The sequence below is a fragment of the Apodemus sylvaticus genome, chromosome 7 (genome assembly GCF_947179515.1).
Source record: "Apodemus sylvaticus chromosome 7, mApoSyl1.1, whole genome shotgun sequence".
NCBI classification, from domain to species: Eukaryota; Metazoa; Chordata; class Mammalia; order Rodentia; family Muridae; genus Apodemus; species Apodemus sylvaticus.
Window position 1 is genome coordinate 127,236,336 of NC_067478.1, and position 13,095 is coordinate 127,249,430.

The window sequence follows — 13,095 nt, forward strand, 5'->3', positions numbered from 1 at the left end:
AGACAGTTACTCAGTTGAGGATCTCTTCTCCAATGATTCAAGACTGAAGCAAGTTAATACATTGAATCAACCATCATAGATGGATTCCTTGAGTACCCAAGATAAATTGTGTTTTCTTAAAAAAGAAGTTCAAGACATCACGCTGGTATCTTGGTTTCCTTTCTTGTACACATTACCAATGCTAAAAGGGTAACTTGTTCACTGGTTGTCTGTCTCTCCTTGTTGGCTATGAAACCCATGAATGTAGAACCTTTTCCAATCTCTCAGTGCCTGGAGTAGTGTCTACTGCATAAATAATATTCCAAGGTTCTTTGCAAAATTATTCCTTAGGACTCACTGACTAAATTACGCCATACTTTATTTATTTTGTCAAATGCAGGGCACAGAATATGAGGCACATGAGAAGGGGGAGGGAAGGAGGCAGAGAGGGAGGGAGGGAGGGAGGGAGAAAGGGAGGGAAGAAGGGAGGGAAGGAGAGACAGAGGTGAGTGATGAAGGGGGAGTTGGAGCTTGCTGAATGGTTAGCTCAGTGACTTGTACATAAGATGATAGGAAAGCAGTTGCTGCTTTCCTCTTCACTGTGAACACTCTGAGGTGCACATTATGAGACTCCATTGTGTTTAGGAAAAGTGGAATCAAATATTAAATATGAATATATATTTTTGGATAAACTGAAGGAACTTTGAAGAAAGGACTTAAAAGGTTCAGTGAATAAGTTTAACCACAGATAAAGCTCTAATGAGTCATAGCAGCATATGAGGTGATAATATCATGACTGGTGTGAAAAACATGTATTTGAAAGTAAAACCACAAACTTTAAATCTGTACTATTAAATGAGCTTTGAAAGGTTCAGTATAAGGTAACCTTCAAATTCTAGAAACCAGACAAAATAAAATATTTTAAAACATATATCCTTTACCAACAAAATATTTAGATGTTGAAAAAGTAGTTCTTGCAAAGCTGACTGCACTATCAATAGTCAGGCAGATGACAAAGGACTTAATGGTAACTTAATGTATGACCCGGTATTTAGAGAGAAAAATAGTATGTGCCCAACAGAAGCCAAATTCCGAGAATGGCTGGCAGAAAACAGACTGACTGCATCCAGTATCCTTGTCTGTCTTGTTCATACCACAGAGATGCTTTCATGGCATTAATGGAATAACTAGATTTTTGAAAAGGAAAACAAGCTATGTATAACAGGAGAAACAGCCTGCCTAACTGAGCCTAAGTTAGTCTAAGCTATTTTTAGTCTGTGATTCTGTCTTAGTAGGCCCTTGAGAATTCAAGGGAAATATGGATAGAAGAAAATTTGCTCTTTTCCCAGCTTAATGATACAGAGATAGTCTTGAAATACATTTAATATGGTCTTATGTTCTAAAGATAACTCTGTTTCTGTCAATCAAAGAGAAACTAGGAAAGTAGAAGGTTTATTCCTATGACATGGCATTTTCTCCAGAGTGTGCCTGTTGTGTCTTTCTGAACGCTGAGAAGTCACACTAGGATCCTGATACTGACTGTGTGAGTAAATCAGACAGCTAAGTAAAATACACACCTGGCTGGGCCTCGCTTGGGGTAAATGCTTATAAATCTGTCTGAACTGCTCTGATCCCCTTCTCAAATCCAAAGCTAGATTGTTTTCAGTCCAGCACTGCTTAATGAATATCATCTTTTAAAAAAATGTTTGTGTCTTGCTTAGTGTTTGGCATTGTTAACAAACAGTGAGGGTGACAAGGTGCCGTCTCTGTGGCTCGAATCCTAAGAAGCCTACTCTCCCTCATGCCCTGGGGAAAGGGTAGCCGTGCTAATGCACACCTAAGGTAATGTCAAATGTGCAGTGGCATAGGAAGGATGGCTCAGGGGACCTACTCAGCTTTTAGTGTTAGCTGCTCTGACTAGGAGTTAGATGAAGAGCTGTGTGTGTTCTAGCACAGGGAAGGACAGTGTGCATAGATCTGGGCTGCTAGAGAATTCAACACACCTGGAACAAAAACCTGAAGAAAGGAGAGAAACGTCCACCCCACTCCTGGGAGAAGTCCATTTTCTCCTTCTCCCTCAAGTTTTTGTTCCTCTTTGCATAGTGTCTAGTCTCAAAGCGTTTTACTAACTTCTGTCTTCAGTCGCCTCCATGGAATTTAATCACATTCATTCTTTTTATTTCAAAAAGTAAATAGAATAATTTACTTTTATTCTAAAAGTAGACTTTTAGAAACCAGAAAAAAAGTTTTCTACAAAATACAGAAATCTATGCATGTGGTGGATATAAGGTGAGGTCAGCAAGTCCTCATCCGCCATCCTTTCTCGGGATGGCAGAGCTATGGAAGATGCAGAGCTTCACAAAGGGACAGGGGTTCTGATGTGCCAGCAAGTTCACTGCTAAAGTCACCACATGCAGAAGAAAAACACCTGGAATTCTGGACCAGTCTGCTGAAACCCTGCAGGGTGGTTTTCTAATCCAGACGAGGGCTATGGCGATTTCCCTTTTATAATACAGGTTAGGCTTTCACACTAATGTGAATAAGGAAAACCTTAACAAGAAAGGAGGAGAAAACCACAATCATACCGTCTCAAAATAGGTATTACCAGTTGACATATATTCCTCATTTATAAAATGTTTACATATTTTTATTAGAGATGTAGCCAAGTTGATAAAAAATGCTTGCCTAGTGCACTTAAAACCCTGGTTTGAGCCTCAGAACCACATAAACTAGGTGTTACAGGTGTATACCTATAATCCCAGCCCTTAAGAGATGAAAGAAGAAAGATCAGAAGTTCAAAGTCAAGCTAAATAGTGAGTTCAAAATCAGACTGAAATATATATGAATGTGTTAAAATGTTAAAAATAACATTTGAAGAAAGTTGTGTACTTTTATACTATACTATTAACTATTCTGTATCTACTTTTAACCTAACAACAGTTGGTAACTATCTTCATGTATAACATAAATATTATTTTATAATAATATGGCATTCTATATATGACTTATTGTGCTTGGATAAGAGTGGTATTTATGATTTCACTCTGTTTCTGAGTGAATAGATCTGTTTACTTATAAGCTCAATGTCTTGTTTCTATGATAAAAACATAGGATGGAGGCAGGCATGAAGGAAAAAGCCTTGGAAGTTGCTGAGGAGAAATGGGAATATGGATTCCAAAGTTATGACATAAGTAAAATGAAATATTAGTAACTGACCTGTGGCCAGATAGATCTGGCACCATTTTGTGGGCAATCTTTAAATATATTTTGCTTAATCCAATTTGCAAACATTTGCTGTGGTTTAGGTGTCACCTGTCACTTACGCTGTTGTTCTGAAAACTTATTCTACAAACTGTGGCCGTGTTTGGGTGAGCTGTGGAAGTGGAGGTAGAGCCCGGCTGAAGGCTTTACTGTTTCCCGCCAATTCCTGCCCACGGGGATGTCAGCTGCTGGCCCCTGCCACGTGCTCCTGCTTTAGTAGTGCTCTGCTCAAGTACACAAGGCCAAGCAACCGTGGACTAAATCCTCTGGAATATGGCCAAAATAGATCTCTCCTCTTTTAAGTGGTAACAGATATAATTTACAGTGTTGCAAAAGTACCAGATATAAAGTATAAAGTTCTAATTCCATCCACCCGTTTTACCTTTAATTCACAAAGTGTCTGGAAAGAGTAACACCTACTGAAATCTAACAGGCCCTGGTCTTCTGGCAAGCTCATGGAAAAAAAAGGAATAAAAAGGAAGAAAGATGGAAGGAAGAGAGAGAAAGAGAGAGGGGGAAGGGGGAAGGAAGGAAGGAAGGAAGGAAGGAAGGAAGGAAGGAAGGAAGGAAGGAAGGAAGGAAGGAAGCTAAAGAAAACTAAAAAAAAAAATAAAGAGGCGCCATGCATGTGCAACCACCCCCACCACCACCCCTACCCCCCACCACCACCCCTACCCCACCACCATCACTCCTACCCCCCACCATCACTCCTACCCCCACCACCACCACACACCCCCACCACCCCCCCCCCACACACACACCATGGTGGCCTTTCTTGTGAGGTGAGTTCATTCTGAAGAAAGACTCTGGGCAGCAACGATCTATTTGATTGATTCTGCACTGCCCTAACAAGGCCGGGAATCTCCTGATCCTCTCAATCGGAGAAAACACATGGAGGCTTAGGGGACAGTTATCAAAGGAATTTTATACAAGTGATGTAAACTTCCTTACTCTCTTGCCTCTCTGACCTCCTTTGCTGGCTGAAGTCCCACTGTATACATTAACTTGACATTTGAACCCAAGGGAAAACCCTGTTTTCCCAGGTTTTGTTTTGGTTTGGTTTGGTTTGGTTTTTTGTTTATTTTTTTAACTGTGACAACGAAGATCCTTTGTGTTTCTTATGAATCAGAAAGGTCTGACTTGTCTGGAGATCTTTCAACCTACCAAAATCTTTCCTTTTTTTCCCTAACATTTGACCACTACAAATGTCCTGTGTAATTTCAGCTTGATTTCACATTTAACAGAATCCCCATGTCCCCATAATTTGCTGCTAATAATCATTTACTATACTACAGAAATTCAATGTTCAGTTTTATGTGTTACATCACATTAGATTTAAGATCTTGTAAAGCCATAGAAGGAGGGTCCTGTTCTTGAGTAAGAATAAAACTCAACTTTTTACCATGGCTCAGAGCCTCAGTTGCCTCTTGTGCATTTTCTTATCATTTTCAACCATGTGTTGTGTACTTTTCCTTCAGTTCGTGTCCTTACCCCCTAAGCGTGCAGGCAGCTTAGAGTCCCTTGTTCCTAATCCTCATTGCCGTTACTAACTTTGTCTCTTCCCGGACCCTGGACGTATTTCCTGGTCAACAGCAATGTTCAGGGATTTAATGCTTCTGCCGTACAAGCTTCTGAATGCAGCGACTGCGTTTACAGGTCTCTGCTCTATTTTCCTCACCATCGGATTTGGTGAAGAGTAGCTTTGGTCACGTGAGGAGAACTGGATATTGGATTGCTGCAATCTAGTTTAGGATAGCTTCTGTTTGTCCAAGAGCCAGAGGGATAGATTGCAATAGAGTTTGCATCGAAGACATATTTGGCATAATTTTCCTGTAGGTGGTAGGACCTCAGGATTAGAGGCTTTGCTGTCTACCAGGTATCTGTGCCTTAGAGGAAAGAACATCTGTTTGTTTTTGTTTTTTTATTGAATATATTATTTATCTACATTTCAAATGTTATTCCCCTTCCCAGTTTCCCCCTTCCCAGAAAACCCCTTATCCCATCTCCCCTGCCTCCATGAGGATGCTCCCCCCACCCAACCCACTCCTACCTACCCTCCCTCAATTCCCCTACACTGGGGCATCTATTGAGCCCCCATAGAACCAAGGACCTCTCCTCCCATTGATGCCAACAAGGCAGTCCTCTGCTATAAGTGCAGCTGGAGCCATGTGTACCACTTGGTTGATGGTTTAGTCCCTGGGAGCTCTGGGATGGGGGGGGGGGGTCTGGTTGGTTGATATTGTTTTTTCTTTCTGTGAGGTTGCAAACCCCTTCAGCTCCTGAAGCCCTCTCTCCAACTCCTCCACTGGAGACCCTGCACTCAGTCCAACGGTTGGCTGCTAGCATCTGCCTCTGTATCTGTAAGTCTCTGGCAGTGCCCCTCAGGAGACAGCCATATCAGGCTCCTTTCCACAAGCATTTCTTGGCATCCACAATAGTGTCTGGGTTTGGTGACTGTTTATAGGAGAAAACAAAGGTTAAGGATACCTTATCTGGACTTTGGATCTGTCCACCCATAATAAAAATGGTGGGTACTGTAAAAAGAAAAAGAAAAAAAATGAACATCTGGATTCTTCTAACTGTGCCACTGTCTAATACATGTGCTTTCTATACCATAGACCATAAAATAGTAAAAAAAAAAAAAGTGATGCATTTTGTATTTATGTAAGTCTCTTTTAACCTACAGTGAAATGAAAATGTTGGGTTGTTTGATTTCTAAGGTCTCTGCAATTCTAAAATTAAATGAGCTAAACATATCTTTCCAGAACTCATTCCTACCCTCATGGTAGACCAGTTTGAACAAAATAAAATTTGTAATTAAACCAACTGTCCAATAAAAAATAGCTTATAAACCTTACTTCCAAAATGAGATGGATATTTTAAGAGGAGAAGTTGGTGATCTAGCTCTCCCGATAACTTCTCAAGCCAGTTTGCTAATGCAGTATGCTCTCAGAAACTCTACAAAATTTTCATTTTATAGTCCTGTATCTCAGACTCTGCTTATCTATTCCACTCACAGCTGTGTGTTAACTTGATGACTTAAACTCTAGCAAGATGGAAAAGATCTGAGGTGGCCTTGGTTGACTCATAGATGGGAACAGACCAATAGTGATGGAGAAGCAGCTCCAAAGTTGCTGTCACATCCTTACAGGAAGGTATCCAGAGTCAGGCAAATGTTTTTTAATCCCAACTTGTCTTTCTTCATCACTCACAAATTCCTTGGAAGACCCATTGTTCAGTCCTCTTAAGTGCTTCCAACCACATGCTTTTCAGCTTGCTGTGAGCCCCGCATTTTGTTCTGTCTAGGTGTGGCCTCTGTCCCGCCTCTTCCATCTCAAGGACCTAGAGATGCAGACAGGAAAAGGCTTGAGCAAAAGCCAGCTCAGCTTATGCTCTGATTTAACACAGGGTCACCCTTAACCCTCAGTTCCTGACGCTCTAACTAAATTACTTAATTAGTTTTTAATCACTGTCCATCTGCACATAGGTGTGAAGTCATCCACTGGAGAATGAACAGCCCTTGAGTGACCATATCCCTTAAGAAAACTGACTTTCCTTCCACAGCAGCCGTCAACTACCTTAGCTCCTCAGCTAAGAGTATGACCTCGCGAGCCTCTCTCTCACCCTGCTAAAGTCTTGACTAGATTCATCCTATTTTCTGCTGTAGCAATGAGCTACCACCTTCCCTTTAGTCTTCCAGTCTACACAGGGAGGCACTCTAATAATGTCTGGTACACACAGACATTCCTGTTAATGAAAAAGCACAGCTCTCATCTTAAAGGAAATGAGGGTTTATTTTGGAGCCATTCTGAGCAGCCATGGTCCAGGAACACATATTTAGGCTTCCTCAAATACCGAGTTCCAACCTGGAAGAAGTTTTCTAATTTAACAAAACAAAGAGTGTCATAAATCAGAACAACTTTAAAACACATTGATGGGCACACCAAACAGGGGAGCTTTTCTATAGGTCCCAAATACTACAGTCTGATGGCATTCTTAGCTTTCAGTTTGGTGCAAGCTAATGGTCTGCTAGGTTAATAGACTCCAAAAAGGTTTTTATCTATTAGTCATACGGTGTTAGTTCTGACACAGAAGGGGCAAGGACTGGAGACTGGATAAAGGCAGCCTGAGATGGGGTGACTAGCCTCTGGGCCTGAATCATGTTAGTGTCTCCACAGTACAGAGCTCTCTCAGTCAGTCTCTGAGGACACAGGTGCTTTTCAGTTCTCATCTACACCTCTGCACATTTCTTACGAGCAAATCACTATATTAAATTTTCTTTCTTCTACTCAGTGAAGCAGTATTTGGCAAAACCAGAACGGGGAAGTGGGAAGGGGTGGGTGGGAGGACAGGGGGAGAGAAGGGGGCTTATGGGACTTTCAGGGAGTGAGGGGCTAGAAAAGGGGAAATCATTTGAAATGTAAATAAAAAATATATTGAATAAATTTTTTTCTTTCTTCTAATAAATGGATATAAAACAGAAATGTATCCTTGTGCTTCTGTGTATCAGATTTGCTTTCTTAAATACTCTCTCCATGGCCACTTAAGTGAGAAAGTTAATGGGCTTCCCAAGATGCTGGGCATAGGAAGTGCTTTATTTCAATGATTATGTGTAAGTGAGATTTACATATGCAAAGCTGTATACCCTGTTTACCATTTGTTTGAATTAGGCTACCTTCCCATCGAGTGTGGGGGGCGGGGGTTCTGTGTCTCCTGTTTCCTCGGGGTGGAATTTCAACATTTCATACAGAATACAGATGAACTCTGTTTGGAATCCAGTGGAACTGTAAAACTGCAACAGTCATAGAACCCTGACATTCTCAACTCCATTCTGTGTTAAGCCCTTAAGTATATTTAGGGCTGCCTCTTCTCTCCCTGAAGTAGCAAAAATAGGCAAGGTTGACCTTTACTGTTCCGCTTAGGCAGAGCCTGACTGTGTGTGGCCTTTGAGCGGAGTTCTAGGACATTCCACCAGCAGTCCTGTGTCCAGGGCTTGCTCGTTCCATCACACTGACTTGTCTCTTCATGGAAACAGAATGAATACTTAAGGGAAGAATTGGATTGATTTTTTTGTTTCTCTAAAATGATAGGACATATTCCTTTGAATTGAGCCCTAATAACAGCTGGAGCAGATGTTAGAAAACATTGGTAGGGGAACACACAGTTTATGCTTTGTACAATGTAAACAAAAATGAATTGTGTTTAAATGATGGGAGAGAAAGGAAGAAAAACAGGTGATTCCATTCCTAATTCAATTCTGAGCATGACTAATCACCTACAAACAGTTGCAGAAACACATGCCTGCCTTTCCCACCCAGCACTAGGGCCCTAAAATCAGGTTATAAGATGACAGGCATGAATTATTGAGCAATTGTGATGTGTCGGGGACTGTATTTACAAGATATTCACACAGTAATATTTTAAGAAACTTGCCTGGGTTTAACAGACAGACAAGCACTAAACCTGTGATTTCTAATCTGAACTACTTGAGAGAAAGCCCATGTTCTGAGACTCATGGTTGGTGTGTTTTTAACCAGTCTTGTGAGAAGCCAGGAGAATTGTATGACTGGGGAGCTGAGGGTGAGGTGCTTCCCAGTAGGATGAGCGGTGAAGTGAGACATCTCACTAGCCTGCAGAAGTGAAAAAGATTGCAAACAGACTGTGTATTCTGAAGAGTTTATGGGAGAAGTTATTTATATTTCTTATTCTGGCCCCCTCAACTGCTTCTGGTTACCCTACAGGCTATATGTATAGCACAGTCTTAGCTCCTGATACCTATCAGAGAACATTTTGATGTTCCTATGTACTTGTATATGTTAAGAATTTTATAATCTCAGGTAAAAGAGAAAAATACATTAATGAATTTTATATAAACTAGAAAGGCTAAATTGATTTCATACCTTGCATTCCAAAAGATTTCTATCTTACCACATCTATTTTCAAAATCATCATATTACACATGCTAAGGAAGAAGAGCCTTTCACTCTGCTTTTGGTGTTTCTTTGAGACTAAGTACAAATATTCTCTGAATCTAACATCTTATAACCACGATTCTACACGATGGAAGGCCAAGTGCAGATGACTCAGAAAGATAACTCTGAACGGAATGACTTCAGTGGAAAGAAAGAAATATAACATTTGTGAGTGGGTAAAGCAATTACCACTGTAATTCTGCGCAGAGTCAAGAGCCTACATTGGATGGTGAAGCTGGGAGCAGAAAGGACCAGGATGTAAGCCTCCTTCCGAGGAAGAACGCAGGGATTTTGTGGCTCCAGGGGTTCAGCGTGGTTGTCTATCTGCCCAGCTCATGAGAGATAGCTAGACACAGGTAAAGCGTACTTCTGAGAACATTCCCAAAGATGGTTAGTGTCAGAAAGCAAATGGGGAAGATCTCTGAAATGCAGATGACACCATCTAATAGACCACGGTCTGGCTGGAATTCAGAAAGTTCTCGAGGAACCTTACATCTTCACCAGCTCGAATGGTTTTGTTGCTCTCGTCCCCCAAGGAGATTATCCAGATTCATCAGAACACAGACTTGTTCCAGCAACTTTAGGAGCTTCAGAGTCATTCTGGGGACCTCCCTGTTCCCTCTAGTGCTGAGGCTTCAGCTTCGTGCACTGAGCAGTTACTGGTTTCCTCATTTTCCAGTCTGTAGGTAGTCATGATGGGACCGTTCAGCTTCTGCTTGTGCAAGCCAATCTGAAAAGCCATCACAAGCTCTAGACAGAAAGAGATGGTTAGAAACATATCACTGATATCACTAGTAGCGTTGGTTAACCAGCTGTAGTAGTCCTGACCAGCATTAGTTAACCAGCTCTGGCTGATGATAGCTCATTGCCAGTAGGTCTTCCACATGGGTAACCATGTGTTATCAGATTCAAGGCAAGATCTACCAACTACACGGCTTTCCTTAGGCCACATCACGCTTGAACATGGGCAGGTGGAACCCACTCTGTAAACACAGATGCTGATATTCAGAAAAGCTCATTTCCCTATGACTGGAAACTGACAAAGCCAGAATGGGAGCATTGGACAGAGTTGAAACAGGGGTCCAATTGGTCTGTCCTCCTTTGTCAGAATCTCTACTTCAAATCTCATTTGCATAATCCCTTTAAATTAAAAGACAGTCCTGTTAGTAAAAATATTCTGCAGTTAGTTGGAGTGGAAGAATACTTTCTATATTCTATAGCACAGCAAGATAACTGTGATAAATTTGTATTTCAATATGGATAAAAGAAGGAATTTTAAATGTGACTACTACAAAGAACTGATAAATGTTTGAAGTGATTGATAGACTATTACCTTGATCTATTCAAAACACATTGTATATATGAACTGAAAATTCATGCTATTCCTGGAAATATATATAGTTATGCATTAATTAGTATAAAAGCATTTCTTGAAGATCATTCTGTAGCTAACTGAATGATTGAAAGCTGACAGACTTTGCTGCTCTGCTGCCGGAGAATACCCATGGTTTTCAGCATCTGACTGGAAATAAGTCATACCCTGGTTTGGAAGAGCTCTGGACCCAGCAAATAGGACATGACATCACCAAGTGGCACCAAACCTCGTAACCAATCCTAGCTGTTCTGTAGAAAAACAAAACAAACAAAAAACAAAAACAAAAACAGACTCTGTAGCTTCCCAGTATACTGACCTGGCAGAGAAAAAATATTAAGAACTAAGAGTTGAGCAGAGCATGCTGAGATAATAAATGTTCAAAGCAGTTACATAAAATTGTGAACACTTTTTTGTTTAAAAGGGCCCATTAATCTTGTTCTATGTTTGCTAAGTCAGATATTCACTGAATTTGATCCCCTCATGGTAAAGGTGAAATTTCTAGTATAGGCATCTAGTATTCCCAGGGAAGTTTTGCTTTGCCTTTTTTTAATCACTGAGAAGATCAGTGGGTATATTTTGGGACAGTAAGTAGCCATCACTATACATTTTAAATAATTAGTGTAGTTGTATTTCATGTGGAGTATTGGAATCAAATGATACAAATTTGAGTTAAAAACAATAAATTGAAAAGCTGGGCACAGTGGCATGTAACTGTATTCCTGGCATTTGTAAGGCAGAGGCAGAATTATATGAGTTTAAGATCAGCCAAGGTTACTGTTTATAAAAACAGAAGGGAAGGGAGGGGGAAGAGAAGGAAGAAAGGAATGAAGAAAAAAGAAAGGAAAGAAAGGAGGGAGGGAAGGAGGAAGGGAGGAGCTTAGCCCACTCAGCTCACTACTGTACAATGTGGTATCACAGGTAAATAACAGTAAGGGTAAATAAATAAATAGCAACACAGGTAAATAACAATGCGATGTGTTTCTGAAAATTGCCACAGAGAAAATTACATTTTTTCACTACAGAAATTATAAATATGTGAGATAAGGCATGTATTAATTAGCTCAGTTTGGTCAGTCCACAACATATATTTCAAAGCCCTATGGTATATTTGTATGCTTTATGTAAATATGGTTTTGCCCAGTAATTAAAGCATTGTAAGGGATTTAATCTGCTTACAGCTCCATGCAACTCATGCATGAATGAGCTTAGATTCTGTCCTTCACCTGAAGAAGCTTTCCCTCAGTAACAGACTCGGGCATACTCTGCTCAAATCTTTATTGTTATTAATTTAATTATCATGAAAAGTAGTAAGTTTCATTATATCATTTGAATACATAGTTGGCTTTGTTGCTCCTCGTATATCTTTCCTCTCCCCGACCTTGTGTCCTTCAACCTTGGTGTCCCCCTTCCAACTCCCATGCAGTCTACAACCCACCCTAACCCTCCTCAAAGCCTGGTCTCCCACTCTTGGCCTGCTTTCATGACCTCTCCCTACACTTTTAACCACATTCATATCCATACATATTCGAAGACAGAACCTATGTGAGAGATCATGTTGCGTTTGTCTCTCTCAGACTGGGTTATCACACTCAATGCCTTAGCTTTCTTCAAAAATGACCACTTACTCCCTTCGCAAAGTTACACTTTCCACAGCTCTCTTAGGTCATGTCTCTGTTTAGCACACATCTTTCATGCTTAATGGTCCCAGAACTCCACTCTGTATATATGGGCAAAACAATTGTTTATGCAAATATTGGGCATGATTGACCTGAAATCCTTTTTAACCCTTGACTTTCTGTGCTTCTAAAGGCTACAGAAGACTGAGGTGAACTTTCCTGAATCAACCCTCACTTCCTGAACTCAGCCAATGAATTCCCAGCAACTCTGGAGATTGGGAATGAGGGCAGACAGAAGACCTACCACCAATACTCTTCAAACTATTCCACAAAATAGAAACAGAAGGAAGTCTACCCAACTTGTTCTACGAAGCCACAATTATGCTGATACCAAAACCACACAAAGATCCAACAAAGAAAGAGAACTTCAGGCCAATTTCCCTTATGAATATTGATGCAAAAATACTTAATAAAATTCTTGCCAACCGAATCCAAGAACACATCAAAACGATCATCCACCATGATCAAGTAGGCTTCATCCCAGGGATGCAGGGATGGTTCAATATAAGGAAATCCATCAATGCAATCCACTACATAAACAAACTCAAAGAAAAAAAAACATATGATCATCTCATTAGATGCAGAAAAAGCATTTGACAAAATTCAGTATCCTTTCATGCTAAAAGCCTTGGAAAGAACAGGAATTCAAGGCCCATACCTAAACATCATTAAAGCAATATACAGCAAACCAGTAGCCAACATCAAACTAAACGGAGAGAAACTTGAAGCAATCCCACTAAAATCAGGGACTAGACAAGGCTGTCCTCACTCTCCATATCTTTTCAATATAGTACTTGAAGTTCTAGCTAGAGCAATTAGACAACATAAGGAG